Source organism: Pinus tabuliformis, chromosome 4_1, assembly GCF_031772625.1.
Source record: "Pinus tabuliformis cultivar Carrire ecotype Pingquan chromosome 4_1, CPIR1, whole genome shotgun sequence".
Classification (NCBI taxonomy): Eukaryota; Viridiplantae; Streptophyta; class Pinopsida; order Pinales; family Pinaceae; genus Pinus; species Pinus tabuliformis.
The window spans coordinates 225,179,021-225,192,120 of NC_142303.1; positions in this window are offsets into that span (position 1 = coordinate 225,179,021).

Here is a 13,100-nt window from a genome sequence, read left to right on the forward strand (position 1 = left end):
AGCATGTTAATCCTATGGACTTGAATAAGCATGGTTGAACTGGATCAAAAGCTCATTGTTTCTATTACTCCTCAAGTTTCCAATGCTCCCCCTGAGACCATGTTAGTATCATACATATTGTTGCAATCAAATTGATCTAACATGCAAGAATGGAATGTAGTAGGGGTTGATCTCCTACTCTAAATATGATGAGGAAGAGTATTCCCTTAGTCTTTTATTATTCTTCACTCTTCCCTTCAACACATACAAATTATATGGTGTCTTGACTCCCTTGGAAATCACTCTTTTTTAACCTTCTTTCTGGATGATGCAACCTTTGGAGTTGAATATCACTTCCTTTCCTCCATCAACCATTTGGCTCACACTCAAAATATTATTCCTTAGACCTTAAATGAGCCAAACATCATCTACATTTGTTCTTTTCTCCCCAAGATTAGATTTACCACTTCCCAACACTCTTTTTATTTCATTTACTTCAAACTCAACATGGCCAATCTTGGTTCTATTGAGAAAATATTTATTTCTCCTATCTCCTGACATATGTTGTGAGCATCAACTATCTGTATACCACGTGCCATCCTCATCAAGTGAATAAAGTGCAATGCCACATCTTCCAATTTGTTGCTCATTCTTCTTCCATGTGTTCCTTGATTGAAAATTCACCTTTGAATGTTTCTTTTGAACAAATGGCCTTAATGATATAGGAATCTTACAATCCTTTGCCACGTGCCCAAAATTATGACACACATAACTCTCTATATGACCAAGATATGTAGCCAAAGGATCATGGTCTCTTGCTGCTCATACTAGACTCCGTCTTCTCACGCTAGATCTGCAATCAATGGCTTTATGCCCAAACATATTACAAGAAAAAAAATATCATTGAAAGAACTTGTATACCTAAATGTAGGTTCTCTTCTTGGCTGATCATATTGTTGCATGGATGTATGAATTCTCCTCCTACAATTTGCTGCCACATGACCAAAATTGTGACAGTCAAAACATTCAATATCATCCATCAAGGGGGCAATGGAGTTCTCTCAAATATTCCACCTTCAAACCTAAAAGTGAATGGTCTCCTTAGTTCTTTTCTTTGTTGTTGTTGGTGGATCTGTTTTCTCTCTCCTTTCTTGCTTCTATTGCTAGTCACATTCTTTGTTGCAGGCTTCTTTGGTTCTGTATTTTAATTCTTTCTTGCATGAAAACTTGTTTCACCCTTATTAATATTTCTTCCAGATATGTTCATTGCTATGGCGCTCTTCAATTTCTCCAACTGTTGGTTCTTTTATTCAAGCTCCTTTCTCAATTTTTCAATCACACCTTTAAGTTCTTCAACATAATCCTTCCTATCCTTTTGCTTGCTGCAATTTACCTCTTCTATTATTTTTATTATCCAGTTGTGTCCTCAAGGAAGTGATTTCTTCGTTGGTGTTTTCTCCTTTTCATCACAAACCTAAAATTTCTTCTCATGCTCCTTGCATACATTTGTTAGTCTACCAATATCACTAGAAAATTCTTCAATAACAACCATGGAAGATTCATATTTAGCCTTAAGGAGCATATAATTACGATCATCATTTTCTTCACTAACCATATCTGAATTATTATCACCACTGCTATTAAAAATATAACTCGAAAGTAAATCAATGCAACTTATACCTTTAGATTTGTTGTCCTCTTGCACAGTTGGTTTAACTGGAGCTTCCTTCTTCATGGATCTCTTCTTATTCTTCTTCTTTTTGTTGCTCTTCTCAATCTCTTCATCACTACTACTACAACTTGCTCCAAATAACATATGCAATCTATCCCAAATCTCCTTGGCAGATTTTAAATCTCCAACTTTCTCCAAATCTGCATTATGGATATTTTCGAGAATAATTCACCTTGCTTGAGCATTTATCTTCTTTTCTTCAGATGAAGGAAAATCATCATCATATCCTTCACAAACCAAAATCCACAAGTTATATCCACAAGAAAATAACTTATACTTCACACTTTCTTTCCATACCTTGAAATTTGTAGCAATGAGAACCAATATTCCTTGAGAATCCATTCTGAAAAAAAATGCAAATTTCTACCAAAAAATATCAAATCTACTCTCTAGCGATTAACCTTCAACCAAGAGCCTCGGTCCAATACTAATTGTTGGAAACCTTTGAGCACTACCGCGAGGGGGATGAATCAATAGTGTGATATATATGCGATTTTTAACAATTTAAAATTCACTTACTAAATCACACAAATGATTTATCTTGTGATTTTCGCCAAAGATCTTCTCTTAAATCACACATATGTTAACTAGCAGCTAATTAAAACCATAACATGTGGATAACTGAAAACCATAAGCAACAAAAAAAATAAACAATGCACACAAACACATCATCACACATGAGACACAAGATTTCAGGTGGAAACCCTTTCAGGAGAAAAATCACCCTTGTTGTTGCTTATCTACTCTGAATCTCTATTAGTCAAGCAATTTGTCTTTACATAGTTAGTTGACTCCAGTTAGATTGGAGACTTGACATCATATACAATAGGCAAACACCAATCAACTAGGAGATTCGATACTACTGATAAGCTCAGAAGATTATGTTCTCCATGGATCTATGGACTACCATCCGCTGAAGGCCACCATGATCAATTGATCCTCACCCAACTCCTATTGGACTATCCAACTTCGATTGGATGGAGAAAACGTTCCTTTCATTGAAGCTTCGATATCACTACTCCTCTCTCATGAACTCATTGCCCCTCTACACTATGTGAACCTCGTTTCATAAATTTTCAGACTAAATCCAAGATGCTTTACTCAATAAGAATTCAACTCTGCAATCATGCTCTCAACAACAAGACTCTCTACAAATCATAATAAAAAACACCACCAAAAATTTGCTCTCATCACTAGCAAAATAGTGGCACAAATACAACCATCAAAAATACAATCATCCAATAGGAAAAACTCTACTCCATGTCTCTCAAATGAACTTTGTTATAGAAACCAAAAATCAAATCTGAATTTTGATGAACTGCTTTAGAAATATACTACAACACTGCCATTTTCCTCACACACTGAGGCATCTATCCTCACAACTTGATCTGAAGCTTTCTACTACTTCTCCAATGCTCTCACTCACTCTACTACATGCACCAACTCGTACTCAGCTCTAAAATGATGTATATAAAATTTGCTGGGAGAAATTCATCCACGAGTTAGGATAAAGAGTGCACAAACTTAACAAAATCAAGCTACTAACATCACTACTTGTGCATTAAATGCATTCACACCCTTTGGAGGACTTAATAAACCATTTTGAGCTTTTCTAATTCATCTAGAAGCCCCGGGGAATTTCCATGCCAATTTTCATTCGACTTGCATGAGGAATGCAAAGAAAAACTCATGAAATACCTAAGCTGCATGCACAACAAAGGCTAAACTTGCTTGAAATCATCAGTCTCTTGCACAAGCCTATCTCCCAGTGATTGGAGACTTTCAGTCACTCTCATGAGCCTGCAAGGGAGCGACTGAGGTAGAGTATAAGGAAAAATCAATGAACTTCATTCCTGAACCTCTGCTAGCTATTTGGTCACCTTCTCCAACTTCTGTACAAACCTCCAAACCGTTGTCATAGCCTTCGAAACATCTACAAGTGGATCAAACTTGTCTCCCAAGTGTCACTGACAAGTTGACCTAAAATTCCAACAAAGAAGGTTGGTAAGAGTGCCAACAAGTCCTCCACTCTCCAACAATCATCTACACAAGTTGCAACACCACTGAATAGACCTGCAACACCTCTTCAACACCTCAACAACATCCTCATCAAGAAAACACACTACTGTAACAAGTTATCCTCATGAGGATAAGCATGAAGACCTGGATGAATACCTAGTACTCATCAAGTGTGCCAACACAACATCATGCATCACCTGAGCAACCATCTCCAATACCTGAAGCAACAACATCCATCTATCTATAGCAACATCAACAAACCATCATGACATGTCCATCAATGCACATGCTATCACATGACAACTCCTTCATAACCATCATGCTACCATCAAGCTACATCATCAAAGGCTAACAACAAGGGTTGACATCAATTCCAAAATAACCATTTCAATGTCAACACAACTAGTTGCAACCATACTACAAGGAAGGCACCCATACATTAACTAGGCTACAAGGGGTTGACATCAATGCCAACATGAGCTAGTTTCAATGACGAACCAATGCCAACATCAGCTAGATGGATCCATGCACACAATAATGCTGATAATGTTCACAAGATACATTAGTGAATCCACCAACTGCCAGTAAACAATAGCATCCAATTCCTCATCGGAAGTGGTATCCTCTTTCCTCCAGTTAGTTTCTAGAGATGTCTCCATGGGTTTTCAACTGTCCATGCAGAACCTCTGAATTATCTCATTGGCATACTTTCCCTGAGAGACAAAAAATTCCCCATCACCTTTCCATCCAATCTAAGGAAGCAGTGCATGAGACCCATGTCTTCCATTTCAAACTCTCTTGCAACGTCCTCCTTGCATGATCTGATCAATTGCTCATCACTAATTAAAATCAAGTCATCAACATATAAGACAATAATCGACAATTTATGTTCTACCAAAGTATTATAGAGGTTTTCATCTGCTTCACTTTTGGTGAAGCCCAACCCGGTGATATAGCTATCGATCCTGGTGTAGCAAGCACGAGGTGCTTACTTGAGACCATACACCACTTTCTTGAGTTTGTACACATGAGTCTCCCAATCAAGAGTATCAAATCCTTCTGGTTTCTTGATATACACCTCCTCCTCAATAACTCCATTGAGGAATGTTGTTTTTAGATCCATCTAGTGGATATTCCACCCCATATGTGTAATCATAGCAAGAATTGATATGATGGATGAGTATCTTGCTATAGGAACAAAGGTCTCCTCATATTCAATCCCCTCAACTTGAGAGTACCCATGGAAACAATTATGGACTTGTACCTTTCTACTCTTTTATTTGTTGCATGATTTACCTTGAAGATCCATCTTAAACCCAAAACTAATTTGTCTGTTGGTCTTGGGACCACTTCCCAAAAAAAATACTTTACAATGGATTTTTATTCCTCCACCATTGCATCAACCCACATAGGTTTATCTATTTCTTACTTGAAAGAGTATGGCTCAGTCTCTACAAGCTTAATCATTAGAGTGATGTAGATAGTGTACCAATCTAGTGACGTTCTTTGCATGTACTGATTTGAAGGAGCACCCACATTCTCCCTCACATCCTACACAAGTCTCTCAGATCCAAAGTTAATTTCATGCCTTCTCTGGATGTCTATGCTTGAGTGGTTGTCTCCACTCTCTACTCCTCAACCTATGGCTTCTCCACAACTTTTTAAGGTTCCTATTTTGGAGATAAAATCTCCTCCTCTAGTGGGATCTTAAGATCCCTCTCAAGAGAGACCCACATCGCTTTTTCTTCAACAAAATTTACATCCCTGTGCACAACTGTCATTTTTAGGGATGACAAGTACACACGGTAGTTGTGGGGAGTTTCTCTGTAACCCAAAAATACCCCCAATTCTACTATCAAATCTAGCTTCTTCCTTGATTCTTTGGATACATGGAAATAAACAGAGGCTCCAAAAATCCTGAAGTGGGACACATCTGAATTTCTCCCCGAGAAATCCTCCTCCGGTGTAATAATGTCTAGAATTTGATGAGGACTCTAGTTCTGCAAATAGACTTTTGTGATGCATGCTTCAACCCACAAATGCATAGGTAGGCCTTGATCATGTAACATCACCCTTTCTACTCCACAATTCTATGCTTTTTCCTCTAAACCACCCCATTTTTTTGTGGGTTGTGGGTTTAAGTCAACTCCCATCGAATGCCTTCTTTTTCACATAAATTTTTGAATTCATTTGACATCTACTCACCTCCATTATCGCTCCTGAGATCATTCACCTTATTTCTTGTTTATTTCTCAACCAATTCCTTTAATTCTATGAAATTGGAGAATGCCTTATCCGCTTCTGCATGAAGAAGATCCAACACTTCCATGGGAAGTCATCAATAAAAATGACAAAATATTTTTGCTTGGTAGTGGAGGCTATCGAGAAAGGTCCACAAAAATTAGAGTGGATCCTTTCACGGACTACATGTGTTTTGTTGTCCTAATCATGGAATGTGGATTTTTTGTACTTTCTAAGAGTACATCCATTTCATACATCCTACTACTCAAGTTCTCCTTTTGGGAGCCTATGGGTATCTGTTGCATGATCTTCAAGGTTCCATGATGCAAATGCCCAAGTATTATATGCCAAAGTTCACTGACATCGCAACTCTGCATCTTCTCCGCCTTTGTGCTCAATGCAACACAATCCTCCACATCTAGCTTGTATATGTTCTTCACATGAATCTTGATCTGCTTCACCTACCCCGTGGCTATGTGTATCAGGAATGACTTCCCTTTGCTAAATATCACATCATAACCACGGTCTTCAAAAACTGCAATAGAGACAATATTTTTCTTTAGGCTTGAAACGAAAATGACATCCTTGAGCCTGGGGGGGGCTACTCCCTCTAAAAGGTGATTGTACCAATCCCAATCACGCTATACCTTCCGCTCTCCCCCATCTCGATGTGCATATGCAAATATTTCTCCTCCAGGTCACTAAAAAAATCTCTATTACCCATCATGTGGAATGATACACTTGAGTCCAAGTACCACACACTCCCCATCACTATGTTGGCCATGCATGTTGTTGTTTCTTATGAAACCAATTTCTTGGTTGTAGGGAAATTGTGCTTCAGACATTAATAAAGATTAGTTACTGTCACTTATTGTTTATTAGATTTATAATTGAAGGACTTGGAAAACTTGGCCTTAGACTCTTAATACATGTATGATTAGAAATTCTCAGAATGCCATTTGCTACTAAATATAAATGATGAATGAGGAAAGTTTGAAAGGGAAGTTAAAGACAATATGATGATCTCTCATAGGAACTATTATCTGTAACTTAGAGGAATTATGATCATGAGGAATAAATCATAGACAATATGCTAGTCTCTCACAGAAACTACTGTTTATAACTTAGAAAGGAAATGAAGACTTTAAGTATAGGAGTGCTCTTTAAGGGATTTAACCTTGCAGCTTAATTACTACACTTAAAAAGAAGAAAACATTGCATGACACGTGATAGTGAAACTTACGAATTATATGTAACAACTCCTAGAAACTTCTGGTTATTTTATTAATCAATGATGTTATCAGAAATGCAGTGGCCTGGTTCTCCAAAATTCCAACCCCATCTTAGTAAATTTTCCCCTTTTTATACATTGCAAAATAGTTGTTGATCTCTGCAACTGTCTAAATTATTTAACTGTTTCTCTAACTATATGAATTAAAACTCTTACAAAACTTTTACAGAGGTTTAATGACACCTCAAAGAACATAAAACAAAAACAACTGAATAATGACAATAACTGCTTCCCTTTGACTTTTCTAATCTACTACCGCTCTGACTGTGTCTCAATAGTAATTAATCTACCTTAATCATACAAATTGTGTTTAATTTGCACATAACCTAGCCTACACATGTATTGGGCGCATTCCAATTGGCTAGAATGGCAAGAAATTTGACCAACTGCCCTCTTTTTTAAATATGGCTTTAACGCTGATTTTCTTGTTTACACAGCAAAATCAACACAAAACAGATAAACAAAACTAAAAATACATTAACCCGATTTTATAACTCCATTGGATCTGAAGTTTCATCACAATCGGCAATCGGCCCTTATCTTTACGCAACTTTAAGTCGCATAACCATGGCAACACGAGACTTATGCATATATGCCCTTTATAACAAAAATATGCCATAATCGTGATTTTCCGCTTTTAAAATAGTCCGCACAATACCCTTTATCGCAATCGGAAATCGACGCTTCCATATATATATGCATAACAGGCGGACCCGACGAGCCTTTAAATATAATGTATATATTTCGGGTCCATCCTACAATCGCAAATCGCAATCGGCTTAGTCACATACACATGCAGCAAGTGCTATGCGATATTGTGGACCCGACTGAGCTTGTAACATAGCATATATATGGTTTCAGGTCCGTCCACCCATATCGCAATTGGCAGAGGTTGTATGCATATATATTTAAACAAATGTGATAGCACGGATGCGCCGGCCTATAAAATATAACATACATGGATTTCGGGTCCAGAACCCATATCGCAATCGCAATCAACGGTTTCATCTGCCATCACCCATAACGTGGACCTGCCAATTTTTAAAATGCCGCCTATAATATTTTGGGTCCGGTGTTAATGTTTAACACTTGTTCCTTAATAAAACCTGCTAATTTCTTCATTCCCTTTGTATTTCGATTTCTAATAAGGTTATGTTTGCGCTTTGATATATAGATATATCTATCTATATATATATATATATATATATATATATATATATATATATATATATATATATATATATATGTATGTATGTATATGTATGTATGTATGTATGTATGTATGTATGTATGTATGTATGTATGTATGTATGTATATGTATATGTATGCCCATATAATCCTTTGGCCCCGACTTTGGCCTTCGATATATCATTCCTTTTGTTTTGTCTCCTTTTTTTAAAGTATTTTCAAAAATGAAAATGAATATTATAAACAATAAACAATGCATGTTACAACATCTAGCTCCATCTGGGGATAGTGCTTTTGCCACAGAAGCACTAAGAACCACAGATTAGTGCCTTCAACTCGGGCATGGAGTCGTATATTGCTCTGCATAAACTGAAAGACTATGGCATTTGTACAATGACTTCACTTCGATATTCACAGTGAAATGACGCTTGTTCTTTAGAACTAGAAGTAGTGATTTAAATATTGCCCATTAACAGGCAGCTGTAGAGTCTCACCATCAAGATTTTCAAGGATGTAGGTATTATTAGATCTCACTTCAGAGATTCTAAAAGGGCCATACCAGAGAGGATCGACTTCCCATGCTTACCTTTATCCTCTCTTTTGGTATCCCATCTCAATACTAAGTTTGCAACTTTGAAATCAATTTCCCTGGCTTTTCTGTCAAAAATAGTTTTCATCTTGGACTGATATGTAATCAAATTGTCCCTTACCTTGTATCTTCTTTTTGTAAGCTCCACTGCTTTGTTCATTCTTCTTACCAAAGCATTTGGCTCTTCTTTCGCCTCCTGAATCATCGCAATCACTGGCTTCACGAGTTGACTTGGAAATAGAGCTTGAGTACCGTATACTAATTCAAAAGGTGATTTCCCTGTAGATCTTCTTGCAGTTACTCTTGCAGCCCACAAAGCAAACTTCAACTTAGAGTCCCAATCTCTTTGATTTTATGCAATGGTTTTCTTTAGAATCTTCATCAAAGTCTTGTTAGTAGACTCAGCTAATCCATTTCCCTGAGGATGGTAAGCTGTCGAATGAGACAAAATAACATTATATTTTTGACAAAAAGTAATGAACTTACTGGACTTGAAGAATTGAGCGTTGTCTATTATAATTTTAATGGGACATCCAAATCTGCTGAAAATATTTTCTTCCAGGAATTTCATCACTATTTGATCATTTGCTCTCTTAGTAGGAATTGCCTCTACCCATTTGGTGAAGTAATCTGTTGCTGTGAGAACCCATCTGTATTGTCTGCTTGAAGGTGGATTGATTTCTCCAAAAAAGTCCAATCCCCATTGTCTAAAAGGCTCCTCCATGAAGACTAGAATTAGAGGTAAAGGAGCTAATCTCTTTTTCTCAACAAAAAGCTGACATTTTTGACAACTTCTAACAAACTTATAGGTATCACCAAATAAGGTAGGCCAATAAAATCTAGCCTGAAGGATCTTGTGTGCAGTTACTTTCCAACTGTAATTCCCCCCACAAAACCCCTCATGATAATCTTTGATTGTTTCTGTAAATTCATCTTCTGTTAAGCATAGTAACAGAATTCCAGCAGGATCCTTCCAGTACAATTTGCCTTCTACAATCACATATGGTTGCACCTTGATCTTTAGCGCCCTATACTTTGTTCTGTCTAAGGATTGAGGATAAGAAAGAAAGCACAAATAATATATTTATACCATTATGAACACAAAAATTTATACCTAATTTTCATTCTTGGGTCTTGCTCTCCTTCATTTTCTTTAGCTGCTTTTTCATCTACATGTGCCAACAAATTAATTCCCAATGCCTAAAAGTTTGGTTCTGTTAAAATTTTCACCAACCCTTGTCCTTTTACCAACTTTGTGGGTTTTATATCCAAATCATATTCTTGGATCTTGAAAATCCACTTTCCTCTCCTGCCTTCTACATCTCCTTGTAATAATATATCTTTCATTGTAGCATTAGGCACATAAGCAATGATTTGGGACTACAACACATAAGTTCTAAAAGCTTTCAGGGCTTTTACCAAGGCATACACCTGCTTCTCGAGAATATTATATTTCAGCTCAGAATCTCTAAGAATCTTATTGAAGAATGCAACTGGCTGCTCTCTCCCTTCGTCATTCTTTTGCAGTAAGATCGCTGCTATCGAACTTGATGAGGCAAATGAAAAAACTTGGAAAGGCTTCTGATAATCAGGGCTGATTAAGATTGGAGCTGCCTGCAATGCCTCTTTAATTCTGGAAAATGATTCTTTAGCTTCCTTAGTCCAGCGTACTTCATTCTCCTTCTTCAGCATATTAGTGATTTCTTTCAGGATTTCTGCATAATTGGATACAAATCTTCTTAGGAAATTAATCTTTCCCATAAAATTTTGAATATGTTTTTTACTTCTAGGTAATGGTATATTCTGCACAGCTTGTACTCTGGCTGGATCTATCTTCACTCCTTCTCTGGAAACAATGTGTCCCAACAATTTTCCTTCCTCCAAAGCAAAAATCAATTTCTTGGGATTCAAAGAAAGTCCAAATCTTCTACATTTATCAAAGGTCCTCTTCAAATGATCTAAATGTTCTTCATCAGACTTAGAAAAAACAGTAATATCATCTAAATAAATTACAACAAACTTATCTCCAACAAAAGCGATGTCCATAGCCCTTTGAAACGTGGCTCCAGCATTCATCAATCCGAAAGGCATTCTAGCATACATAAACATTCCCGAGGGAGTTGTGAATGTCTTTTTATCCTCCTTGTCCACAACCACCTGGTTATAACCAGAAAATCCATCTAGCATTGACATTCTGAAAGATCATGTTACCTTTTGCAACACGTGGTCCATTTTAGGCAAAGGATAATTATCTTTCAAAGAATCTCTATTTAGATTTGTGAAATCAACACACAACCTTATTTCTCCATTTTTCTTTCTCACAGGTACCAAATTAGCCACCCAATCAAAATATCTGAGTGGGACTATGATTTTAGCATCCACCAACTTCTTGACCTCCTTTTCAATTGATGGTAGAAGCAGAGGATTTATCTACCTAAGCTTATGTTTGTAGGGTTTAACCCCCTCCTTCAAAGGAATTTTATGCTAAATAATATTTACATCATAAGTTTTGAGATCTTCATAAGACCATGCAAAGACATCAATAGAATCATTGAAAAGCTTAGATACCTCTCTTGAAAATTAGGTGGAACTGCAGCATATAAGTTGACTAACCTGGGATTCTCCTAAGTGCCAATGTTGTGATCCTGAGTATGTTCATCCTGTGAGATTTTCTTCGAGTCCACAGCCACATCATTTGAATTGAAAAGCATTTCAAGAGGAACAAGTCCCTTTGGCAGAAAATTGTCTTTTAATTGAAAGATCTTCTGATTTGCTATTGAATCTTTAAAACCACTGGCTTCTGCAATTTCTGTTGTCTCTTCTTCGTCCTGATCAATTTCTATGCCCTAGAACTCTTCCACCATAGTCAAAAACTCCTTAATCTGCTGGTCATCTTCAAAAACTTGCCAGTTCTTAATATTATCAGGAACAGAAGGTCTATGTCTCATTTCTACCTCATATCTTAATCTTGGATTAATAGGAGGCTTGAAAGTGCTAGCATCTACAACCAATGAATCTGCCAATTTATTTTCATCCCTTGGAATGAACTGAATGCTAAAAGCTTCAAAGAAATTTTCAATCAAATCCCATACCTCATTTCCGTATGCTTAGAGTCTAGGATGCTTTGTTTGGCAGTGATCTTTTATCTGCTTAATAATTAGCTCTGAATCTCCATAAGAAGAAATTGATTTGACTCCCATCTGTTTGGCTGTTTGTAGTGCAATAATCAAAGACTCATATTCTGCCATGTTGTTAGTTGCCTTGAACTCTAATTTGAAAGAAAAAGGAAACATATTACCTCCAGGTGCAATTAGAAGAAAACCAGCACCTGTTCCTTCTTTTGAATAAGCTCTGTCAAACAAACATTTCCACACTTCTTCTGTTTGCAACTTTGTAATTACATTGGCTGAAGCAAGTTGCTTCTGATTGTCTTCAGCCAACTCTGCATTATCATGTAGTGTGAAACAAGCAAAATCATCCTTCTCCTGACTATATAATGGTGAGTTCTTGCTCCATTTTTTGTAATAGTTTTTACAAACCTAGTTTCTCTGTACAATCTCCTCTCCTCCCCACCAAAAACTGGTATAACAGCATATGTAAAATCCAACTTCAAAACACCTCCCAATTTAGCCCCCCAGGACCTAGACAGAAGCATTCCAAATCTAGCAGGAATATCTGCTACTACAACATCCATGACCAGACTTCTAGATGGAATTTGGGCTAGTGATACTGCCAAATCTTTAATAACCCCCAAACACTTAACCTTGTTTGAATCAAAAGAATATAAATCTCTGTAAGGTTTGGTCACTTGTAGATTTAATTGCTTCATCACTGATAGAGGCATAAGATTATGCGAAGCTCCCGAATCAAACATGCAATTAGGTAGGAGGAAGTCATGAACTAATAGGGAAATATAAAAAGGAGGTATTGAAGAATCTACTTCCTCTACATGCGGGCCAAAAACCACTACTGGTTTATCTTCCTGCAGATTTACAGTATCACTCTCACTTTCTTTTAAATTAATGAACTCAGCAATTTCCTTTTGATAAGTAGGTGTTCT